The sequence below is a fragment of the Dermacentor albipictus genome, chromosome 2, assembly GCF_038994185.2.
Source record: "Dermacentor albipictus isolate Rhodes 1998 colony chromosome 2, USDA_Dalb.pri_finalv2, whole genome shotgun sequence".
Taxonomy (NCBI): domain Eukaryota; kingdom Metazoa; phylum Arthropoda; class Arachnida; order Ixodida; family Ixodidae; genus Dermacentor; species Dermacentor albipictus.
The window spans coordinates 73,375,411-73,387,159 of NC_091822.1; the positions used below are offsets into that span (position 1 = coordinate 73,375,411).

The 11,749-nt window shown below is 40.2% G+C and overlaps 4 non-coding genes across 4 annotated transcripts; all 4 read left to right on the plus strand.

Moving 5' to 3' along the window:
• Positions 1 to 607: 607 nt before the first annotated feature.
• On the plus strand, positions 608 to 733 carry LOC139056536 (U5 spliceosomal RNA). The gene has a single exon (XR_011512422.1). It is a non-coding gene; the product is annotated as a U5 spliceosomal RNA (small nuclear RNA).
• Positions 734 to 3,869: 3,136 nt separating this feature from the next.
• Positions 3,870 to 3,995, plus strand: LOC139056556 (U5 spliceosomal RNA). The gene has a single exon (XR_011512440.1). It is a non-coding gene; the product is annotated as a U5 spliceosomal RNA (small nuclear RNA).
• Positions 3,996 to 7,131: 3,136 nt separating this feature from the next.
• Positions 7,132 to 7,257, plus strand: LOC139056537 (U5 spliceosomal RNA). Its single transcript, XR_011512423.1, has one exon. It is a non-coding gene; the product is annotated as a U5 spliceosomal RNA (small nuclear RNA).
• Positions 7,258 to 10,393: 3,136 nt separating this feature from the next.
• Positions 10,394 to 10,519, plus strand: LOC139056500 (U5 spliceosomal RNA). Its single transcript, XR_011512387.1, has one exon. It is a non-coding gene; the product is annotated as a U5 spliceosomal RNA (small nuclear RNA).
• Positions 10,520 to 11,749: the final 1,230 nt, after the last annotated feature.

Here is an 11,749-nt window from a genome sequence, read left to right on the forward strand (position 1 = left end):
AAAAGAAACAGCTTGTTTTTATTTTTGATGCCCTGTCGGTGCTTTGGTCGTTCTTTGGACTTTGGACTCTGCTTCGGTCGAATATACCACAAAGTTATATACTGAAGCTTGCCAATTTTCTTGCGTGTCACTGAAGTGTGTTGTGATTGAGCCCATTCAACAAAAAGTCTGCCAGTATTATAGTACTTGTTTAGAGTGTGGGCCCATCACTAGCCTTGAAGGCTATGGGTGGGACCAACTGCGTGTGTACTGGATTTTAGAACTAATAATAAAAAGTATCCGGTAAAAAAACAGGCCAGCGCATGCGTTTAAATCTTCGATGTTCAACACCAGATGGCGACAGCAGCGCATAAAAATGGCAGTCGTGCAGTGCAAGCAATCCGGGCTATTTTTAACACTGTTATTAGCTTTTAAACGTGAATACGGAAACATTTAAAATTTCTCTATTAACAAGTACATGTCGAAAAGCCCAGGCAGGTATACACTTGCTAAAGAATAACATGAGTTGAGGTTTCAGCATGCAAATTTGAGAATAGCTTGAAGGTTCGCTTGACCAAGTAAGTGACACCATTTAGCAGACCAGTCTCGCACAGCATAGGTAATTTCATCGCTCAGGTCTCTCCTCAAATCCACGTATTAATCTTTCGCCTTTTACTAAAGATTACCGTGGGGAGGGACACTCCAATGAGACTATAGGCAAATTTTTGAGAGGCCTTGCCCGTTTGGGCAGGGCCTACCATTCCAATCAAAAGAAAGATTTACGTTGTTGATTGGCGCGATATCGATGAGCAAGCGTATCTGGTGTTGCCGCAGTGGCAGTCCGAGCGCAGTTACCGCTCCTGTGCATCATCGCGCAATAATAGCGTTACTGTCAGAAAAGTCTAACCTGCGCCTGCGCGGGCCATTGTCGGCGCACGGATCCGTAACAGCGTGGCGTATAGGCGTAAGCTGTTCGAAAGAGCATTAATACGTTCGGAGAAAGCTTTTTAAACAGAAGCAACTCGCGCCCCGATACCTCAACTACTAACTAGATCCCATCCTGTGCCATATTACTTAAGCTGCGCAGGCTGGTCCTTGCGGCGAGTTGATTGCAGACCATTAATCCATTATTGTTCCTATTGAGAAACAACACATTCGGCACATAGTAAAACACTGAGTAAGATAGACTAGGTCCGGCTGCGTGAAATATTAGAACGAACAGATTTCATTACGGCATATGATAAACACGTTGATACCGAGTACATGAAATTTCTAGATACACTTAAAAATGCCGTTAAACGGCGGTCTGTGACGACCCATAAAAATACATCTACCCAAAGTGTCCTTGGATGAACACTGAAATATTAACATTGTAAAAACATAAATGGTACCACAAATGGTAACAGTTCACATCAAACGAATCTTACCTAACTCAATTTAAACGCTATCTAAAGCTATCTATGTTCTCTATGAGGAAAAGGAAAAAAACATGTTATTAATCTCTCGTGAAGCAGGCGCATGTAAATACAAAAAAACATTGGGACACGGTAAATTACGCAATCGGCTTAGGATCGAACATCTCTACTTTCCCTGAAACTGTTGACGAAGGTACAGTTGAATCATTTGGTACCTATTTTGCCTCCGTAGAGCCTAAGGTAGCTGCACAAGTACATGCTGATGTTCCTTCAGTGAAAATGGCAGAGCGTGACAACAACACTTTTGCATTGCCTCACATAGAAATTGAAGAATTAGTTACAACAGTAAACAACCCTTCAGTCTCTAAGGCGGCAGAACCTGACTGATGCATTACCTGTTAGGCTGATAAAAAACAACTTTGATATGCTGGGAATCTATCTACTGCATATCTTAAACCATACGTTGGAAAATGGAGTGTATCCTGATCAACTGCAGGTCAAGAAGGTCATATCCATCTTTAATAGCGGTGAGCGATCCGACATAGAAAAGTACAGGCCTATATCGCTGCTAAATGCAATCAATACAGTTTTTGTAAAGACACTTTGTAAGCGTATACAAAATTTTTAAAAGAAATATAACATCATCTGTCCTAATCAGCATGGCTTCTGGCGCCAATGATCAACGTCTTTCGCAGTTGTTGTTCTTACACAACTCATAAATACTGCACTGCATAATAACAAACTAGCCTTAGTAGTTTACTTAGATGTATCCAAAGCTTTCGATGCGGTAGATCAGACAATACTGTGCAACAGAAATTGGAAAATTAGGGTCTGAAAGGAAATATTTATAATCCAATTAAATGTTATTTTTCAAATAGGAAACAATATGTTGCTGTAAACAATCTAACCTCTCTACTACAAAACACTATTTTCTGGCTTCTGCAAGGTTCCTTGTTGGGCCTCTGTTTTCTGTATAATAACGATCTTCCGTCAGGTCTGAAGGATTCTGAACCTATTATGCATGCCGATGACATAGCATTACTTTCCACAGGCGATAATTTAGAGGAACTGAAATGTACATTTAATGAAGAACTTAGCCAAGTATCACAATGGTACATAAGTAATCAGCTGACTCTTTATAACCAGAAAATAAAGTACGCCGTGTTTCACTCGCGAATAATATAAATTATCACCACGTTGCATCAATTATTAACAACAAGAATGCGCTCAGCGTGACGCAATGCAAGTTATATCTTGGTGCTGTGTTTGAGTCTGATATGCACTGGAAGGAACAAATTATTACTGTCTGCTCCGAATGAAGTCATGGCTGTCATGTATTACTAAAAGCTGTAGAGTGCTTTGGTCTTTCGATTTCACGCGTTCTGTATTTCTCATTTGCGCTCAGCGATTTGTGCTATTGCCTGCAAACGAGGGGCAAGACATACAAAACATATTGAGACCATGTTTGTCGCCTTCAATAACGTGCTATTCGTATGATAAATTATTCAAGAAATTCTCACCCATGTATGTCCTTTCTGAACAGCTACGGATGTTATCCGTATCAATTTCACATAAATTGAAGATAGCTGAAGTAGTAAATGGATTAATAAGGTCCAATAACGAGCTGCTGCTTACTATTTTCAGATTATCAATGAAACAAACAGGAGCAGCTACAAACAGCCTATTTACCTTCCCGCCTTCTCATTATACATACAGCCATAGACCTATACAATATAAAGGAAACTACGTGTGTAATGAAGTTCCAAACGAAGTAATGCAAAGGAATGATATTTTAGCATCGTTAAAACATCTTTTCCTCTTTACTATGGAACTACTGGAATGAAGAAGCGTGTAAATAAGTTTACAAAAAAAGAAACAGCTTGTTTTTATTTTTGATGCCCTGTCGGTGCTTTGGTCGTTCTTTGGACTTTGGACTCTGCTTCGGTCGAATATACCACAAAGTTATATACTGAAGCTTGCCAATTTTCTTGCGTGTCACTGAAGTGTGTTGTGATTGAGCCCATTCAACAAAAAGTCTGCCAGTATTATAGTACTTGTTTAGAGTGTGGGCCCATCACTAGCCTTGAAGGCTATGGGTGGGACCAACTGCGTGTGTACTGGATTTTAGAACTAATAATAAAAAGTATCCGGTAAAAAAACAGGCCAGCGCATGCGTTTAAATCTTCGATGTTCAACACCAGATGGCGACAGCAGCGCATAAAAATGGCAGTCGTGCAGTGCAAGCAATCCGGGCTATTTTTAACACTGTTATTAGCTTTTAAACGTGAATACGGAAACATTTAAAATTTCTCTATTAACAAGTACATGTCGAAAAGACCAGGCAGGTATACACTTGCTAAAGAATAACATGAGTTGAGGTTTCAGCATGCAAATTTGAGAATAGCTTGAAGGTTCGCTTGGCCAAGTAAGTGACACCATTTAGCAGACCAGTCTCGCACAGCATAGGTAATTTCATCGCTCAGGTCTCTCCTCAAATCCACGTATAAATCTTTCGCCTTTTACTAAAGATTACCGTGGGGAGGGACACTCCAATGAGCCTATAGGCCAATTTTTGAGAGGCCTTGCCCGTTTGGGCAGGGCCTACCATTCCAATCAAAAGAAAGATTTACGTTGTTGATTGGCGCGATATCGATGAGCAAGCGTATCTGGTGTTGCCGCAGTGGCAGTCCGAGCGCAGTTACCGCTCCTGTGCATCATCGCGCAATAATAGCGTTACTGTCAGAAAAGTCTAACCTGCGCCTGCGCGCGCCGTTGTCGGCGTACGGATCCGTAACAGCGTGGCGTATAGGCGTAAGCTGTTCGAAAGAGCATTAATACGTTCGGAGAAAGCTTTTTAAACAGAAGCAACTCGCGCCCCGATACCTCAACTACTAACTAGATCCCATCCTGTGCCATATTACTTAAGCTGCGCAGGCTGGTCCTTGCGGCGAGTTGATTGCAGACCATTAATCCATTATTGTTCCTATTGAGAAACACTACATTCGGTACATAGTAAAACACTGAGTAAGATAGACTAGGTCCGGCTGCGTGAAATATTAGAACGAACAGATTTCATTACGGCATATGATAAACACGTTGATACCGAGTACATGAAATTTCTAGATACACTTAAAAATGCCGTTAAACGGCGGTCTGTGCCGACCCATAAAAATACATCTACCCAAAGTGTCCTTGGATGAACACTGAAATATTAACATTGTAAAAACATAAATGGTACCACAAATGGTAACAGTTCACATCAAACGAATCTTACCTAACTCAATTTAAACGCTATCTAAAGCTATCTATGTTCTCTATGAGGAAAAGGAAAAAAACATGTTATTCATCTCTCGTGAAGCAGGCGCATGTAAATACAAAAAAACATTGGGACACGGTAAATTACGCAATCGGCTTAGGATCGAACATCTCTACTTTCCCTGAAACTGTTGACGAAGGTACAGTTGAATCATTTGGTACCTATTTTGCCTCCGTAGAGCCTAAGGCAGCTGCACAAGTACATGCTGATGTTCCTTCAGTGAAAATGGCAGAGCGTGACAACAACACTTTTGCATTGCCTCACATAGAAATTGAAGAATTAGTTACAACAGTAAACAACCCTTCAGTCTCTAAGGCGGCAGAACCTGATTGATGCATTACCTGTTAGGCTGATAAAAAACAACTTTGATATGCTGGGAATCTATCTACTGCATATCTTAAACCATACGTTGGAAAATGGAGTGTATCCTGATCAACTGCAGGTCAAGAAGGTCATATCCATCTTTAATAGCGGTGAGCGATCCGACATAGAAAAGTACAGGCCTATATCGCTGCTAAATGCAATCAATACAGTTTTTGTAAAGACACTTTGTAAGCGTATACAAAATTTTTAAAAGAAATATAACATCATCTGTCCTAATCAGCATGGCTTCTGGCGCCAAAGATCAACGTCTTTCGCAGTTGTTGTTCTTACACAACTCATAAATACTGCACTGCATAATAACAAACTAGCTTTAGTAGTTTACTTAGATGTATCCAAAGCTTTCGATGCGGTAGATCAGACAATACTGTGCAACAGAAATTGGAAAATTAGTGTCTGAAATGAAATATTTATAATCCAATTAAATGTTATTTTTCAAATAGGAAACAATATGTTGCTGTAAACAATCTAACCTCTCTACTACAAAACACTATTTTCTGGCTTCTGCAAGGTTCCTTGCTGGGCCTCTGTTTTCTTTATAATAACGATCTTCCGTCAGGTCTGAAGGATTCTGAACCTATTATGCATGCCGATGACATAGCATTACTTTCCACAGGCGATAATTTAGAGGAACTGAAATGTACATTTAATGAAGAACTTAGCCAAGTATCACAATGGTACATAAGTAATCAGCTGACTCTTTATAACCAGAAAATAAAGTACGCCGTGTTTCACTCGCGAATAATATAAATTATCACCACGTTGCATCAATTATTAACAACAAGAATGCGCTCAGCGTGACGCAATGCAAGTTATATCTTGGTGCTGTGTTTGAGTCTGATATGCACTGGAAGGAACAAATTATTACTGTCTGCTCCAAATGAAGTCATGGCTGTCATGTATTACTAAAAGCTGTAGAGTGCTTTGGTCTTTCGATTTCACGCGTTCTGTATTTCTCATTTGCGCTCAGCGATTTGTGCTATTGCCTACAAACGAGGGGCAAGACATACAAAACATATTGAGACCATGTTTGTCGCCTTCAATAACGTGCTATTCGTATGATAAATTATTCAAGAAATTCTCACCCATGTATGTCCTTTCTGAACAGCTACGGATGTTATCCGTATCAATTTCACATAAATTGAAGATAGCTGAAGTAGTAAATGGATTAATAAGGTCCAATAACGAGCTGCTGCTTACTATTTTCAGATTATCAATGAAACAAACAGGAGCAGCTACAAACAGCCTATTTACCTTCCCGCCTTCTCATTATACATACAGCCATAGACCTGTACAATATAAAGGAGCCAATGTGTGTAATGAAGTTCCAAACGAAGTAATGCAAAGGAATGATATTTTAGCATCGTTAAAACATCTTTTCGTCTTTACTGTGGCACTACTGGAATGAAGAAGCGTGTAAATAAGTTTACAAAAAAAGAAACAGCTTGTTTTTATTTTTGATGCCCTGTCGGTGCTTTGGTCGTTCTTTGGACTTTGGACTCTGCTTCGGTCGAATATACCACAAAGTTATATACTGAAGCTTGCCAATTTTCTTGCGTGTCACTGAAGTGTGTTGTGATTGAGCCCATTCAACAAAAAGTCTGCCAGTATTATAGTACTTGTTTAGAGTGTGGGCCCATCACTAGCCTTGAAGGCTATGGGTGGGACCAACTGCGTGTGTACTGGATTTTAGAACTAATAATAAAAAGTATCCGGTAAAAAAACAGGCCAGCGCATGCGTTTAAATCTTCGATGTTCAACACCAGATGGCGACAGCAGCGCATAAAAATGGCAGTCGTGCAGTGCAAGCAATCCGGGCTATTTTTAACACTGTTATTAGCTTTTAAACGTGAATACGGAAACATTTAAAATTTCTCTATTAACAAGTACATGTCGAAAAGCCCAGGCAGGTATACACTTGCTAAAGAATAACATGAGTTGAGGTTTCAGCATGCAAATTTGAGAATAGCTTGAAGGTTCGCTTGACCAAGTAAGTGACACCATTTAGCAGACCAGTCTCGCACAGCATAGGTAATTTCATCGCTCAGGTCTCTCCTCAAATCCACGTATTAATCTTTCGCCTTTTACTAAAGATTACCGTGGGGAGGGACACTCCAATGAGACTATAGGCAAATTTTTGAGAGGCCTTGCCCGTTTGGGCAGGGCCTACCATTCCAATCAAAAGAAAGATTTACGTTGTTGATTGGCGCGATATCGATGAGCAAGCGTATCTGGTGTTGCCGCAGTGGCAGTCCGAGCGCAGTTACCGCTCCTGTGCATCATCGCGCAATAATAGCGTTACTGTCAGAAAAGTCTAACCTGCGCCTGCGCGGGCCATTGTCGGCGCACGGATCCGTAACAGCGTGGCGTATAGGCGTAAGCTGTTCGAAAGAGCATTAATACGTTCGGAGAAAGCTTTTTAAACAGAAGCAACTCGCGCCCCGATACCTCAACTACTAACTAGATCCCATCCTGTGCCATATTACTTAAGCTGCGCAGGCTGGTCCTTGCGGCGAGTTGATTGCAGACCATTAATCCATTATTGTTCCTATTGAGAAACAACACATTCGGCACATAGTAAAACACTGAGTAAGATAGACTAGGTCCGGCTGCGTGAAATATTAGAACGAACAGATTTCATTACGGCATATGATAAACACGTTGATACCGAGTACATGAAATTTCTAGATACACTTAAAAATGCCGTTAAACGGCGGTCTGTGACGACCCATAAAAATACATCTACCCAAAGTGTCCTTGGATGAACACTGAAATATTAACATTGTAAAAACATAAATGGTACCACAAATGGTAACAGTTCACATCAAACGAATCTTACCTAACTCAATTTAAACGCTATCTAAAGCTATCTATGTTCTCTATGAGGAAAAGGAAAAAAACATGTTATTCATCTCTCGTGAAGCAGGCGCATGTAAATACAAAAAAACATTGGGACACGGTAAATTACGCAATCGGCTTAGGATCGAACATCTCTACTTTCCCTGAAACTGTTGACGAAGGTACAGTTGAATCATTTGGTACCTATTTTGCCTCCGTAGAGCCTAAGGTAGCTGCACAAGTACATGCTGATGTTCCTTCAGTGAAAATGGCAGAGCGTGACAACAACACTTTTGCATTGCCTCACATAGAAATTGAAGAATTAGTTACAACAGTAAACAACCCTTCAGTCTCTAAGGCGGCAGAACCTGACTGATGCATTACCTGTTAGGCTGATAAAAAACAACTTTGATATGCTGGGAATCTATCTACTGCATATCTTAAACCATACGTTGGAAAATGGAGTGTATCCTGATCAACTGCAGGTCAAGAAGGTCATATCCATCTTTAATAGCGGTGAGCGATCCGACATAGAAAAGTACAGGCCTATATCGCTGCTAAATGCAATCAATACAGTTTTTGTAAAGACACTTTGTAAGCGTATACAAAATTTTTAAAAGAAATATAACATCATCTGTCCTAATCAGCATGGCTTCTGGCGCCAAAGATCAACGTCTTTCGCAGTTGTTGTTCTTACACAACTCATAAACACTGCACTGCATAATAACAAACTAGCCTTAGTAGTTTACTTAGATGTATCCAAAGCTTTCGATGCGGTAGATCAGACAATACTGTGCAACAGAAATTGGAAAATTAGTGTCTGAAAGGAAATATTTATAATCCAATTAAATGTTATTTTTCAAATAGGAAACAATATGTTGCTGTAAACAATCTAACCTCTTTACTACAAAACACTATTTTCTGGCTTCTGCAAGGTTCCTTGCTGGGCCTCTGTTTTCTTTATAATAACGATCTTCCGTCAGGTCTGAAGGATTCTGAACCTATTATGCATGCCGATGACATAGCATTACTTTCCACAGGCGATAATTTAGAGGAACTGAAATGTACATTTAATGAAGAACTTAGCCAAGTATCACAAATGTACATAAGTAATCAGCTGACTCTTTATAACCAGAAAATAAAGTACGCCGTGTTTCACTCGCGAATAATATAAATTATCACCACGTTGCATCAATTATTAACAACAAGAATGCGCTCAGCGTGACGCAATGCAAGTTATATCTTGGTGCTGTGTTTGAGTCTGATATGCACTGGAAGGAACAAATTATTACTGTCTGCTCCAAATGAAGTCATGGCTGTCATGTATTACTAAAAGCTGTAGAGTGCTTTGGTCTTTCGATTTCACGCGTTCTGTATTTCTCATTTGCGCTCAGCGATTTGTGCTATTGCCTGCAAACGAGGGGCAAGACATACAAAACATATTGAGACCATGTTTGTCGCCTTCAATAACGTGCTATTCGTATGATAAATTATTCAATAAATTCTCACCCATGTATGTCCTTTCTGAACAGCTACGGATGTTATCCGTATCAATTTCACATAAATTGAAGATAGCTGAAGTAGTAAATGGATTAATAAGGTCCAATAACGAGCTGTTGCTTACTATTTTCAGATTATCAATGAAACAAACAGGAGCAGCTACAAACAGCCTATTTACCTTCCCGCCTTCTCATTATACATACAGCCATAGACCTATACAATATAAAGGAAACTACGTGTGTAATGAAGTTCCAAACGAAGTAATGCAAAGGAATGATATTTTAGCATCGTTAAAACATCTTTTCCTCTTTACTATGGAACTACTGGAATGAAGAAGCGTGTAAATAAGATTACAAAAAAAGAAACAGCTTGTTTTTATTTTTGATGCCCTGTCGGTGCTTTGGTCGTTCTTTGGACTTTGGACTCTGCTTCGGTCGAATATACCACAAAGTTATATACTGAAGCTTGCCAATTTTCTTGCGTGTCACTGAAGTGTGTTGTGATTGAGCCCATTCAACAAAAAGTCTGCCAGTATTATAGTACTTGTTTAGAGTGTGGGCCCATCACTAGCCTTGAAGGCTATGGGTGGGACCAACTGCGTGTGTACTGGATTTTAGAACTAATAATAAAAAGTATCCGGTAAAAAAACAGGCCAGCGCATGCGTTTAAATCTTCGATGTTCAACACCAGATGGCGACAGCAGCGCATAAAAATGGCAGTCGTGCAGTGCAAGCAATCCGGGCTATTTTTAACACTGTTATTAGCTTTTAAACGTGAATACGGAAACATTTAAAATTTCTCTATTAACAAGTACATGTCAAAAAGCCCAGGCAGGTATACACTTGCTAAAGAATAACATGAGTTGAGGTTTCAGCATGCAAATTTGAGAATAGCTTGAAGGTTCGCTTGGCCAAGTAAGTGACACCATTTAGCAGACCAGTCTCGCACAGCATAGGTAATTTCATCGCTCAGGTCTCTCCTCAAATCCACGTATTAATCTTTCGCCTTTTACTAAAGATTACCGTGGGGAGGGACACTCCAATGAGCCTATAGGCCAATTTTTGAGAGGCCTTGCCCGTTTGGGCAGGGCCTACCATTCCAATCAAAAGAAAGATTTACGTTGTTGATTGGCGCGATATCGATGAGCAAGCGTATCTGGTGTTGCCGCAGTGGCAGTCCGAGCGCAGTTACCGCTCCTGTGCATCATCGCGCAATAATAGCGTTACTGTCAGAAAAGTCTAACCTGCGCCTGCGCGCGCCGTTGTCGGCGTACGGATCCGTAACAGCGTGGCGTATAGGCGTAAGCTGTTCGAAAGAGCATTAATACGTTCGGAGAAAGCTTTTTAAACAGAAGCAACTCGCGCCCCGATACCTCAACTACTAACTAGATCCCATCCTGTGCCATATTACTTAAGCTGCGCAGGCTGGTCCTTGCGGCGAGTTGATTGCAGACCATTAATCCATTATTGTTCCTATTGAGAAACACTACATTCGGTACATAGTAAAACACTGAGTAAGATAGACTAGGTCCGGCTGCGTGAAATATTAGAACGAACAGATTTCATTACGGCATATGATAAACACGTTGATACCGAGTACATGAAATTTCTAGATACACTTAAAAATGCCGTTAAACGGCGGTCTGTGACGACCCATAAAAATACATCTACCCAAAGTGTCCTTAGATGAACACTGAAATATTAACATTGTAAAAACATAAATGGTACCACAAATGGTAACAGTTCACATCAAACGAATCTTACCTAACTCAATTTAAACGCTATCTAAAGCTATCTATGTTCTCTATGAGGAAAAGGAAAAAAACATGTTATTCATCTCTCGTGAAGCAGGCGCATGTAAATACAAAAAAACATTGGGACACGGTAAATTACGCAATCGGCTTAGGATCGAACATCTCTACTTTCCCTGAAACTGTTGACGAAGGTACAGTTGAATCATTTGGTACCTATTTTGCCTCCGTAGAGCCTAAGGTAGCTGCACAAGTACATGCTGATGTTCCTTCAGTGAAAATGGCAGAGCGTGACAACAACACTTTTGCATTGCCTCACATAGAAATTGAAGAATTAGTTACAACAGTAAACAACCCTTCAGTCTCTAAGGCGGCAGAACCTGATTGATGCATTACCTGTTAGGCTGATAAAAAACAACTTTGATATGCTGGGAATCTATCTACTGCATATCTTAAACCATACGTTGGAAAATGGAGTGTATCCTGATCAACTGCAGGTCAAGAAGGTCATATCCATCTTTAATAGCGGTGAGCGATCCGACATAGAAAAGTACAGGCCTATATCGCTGC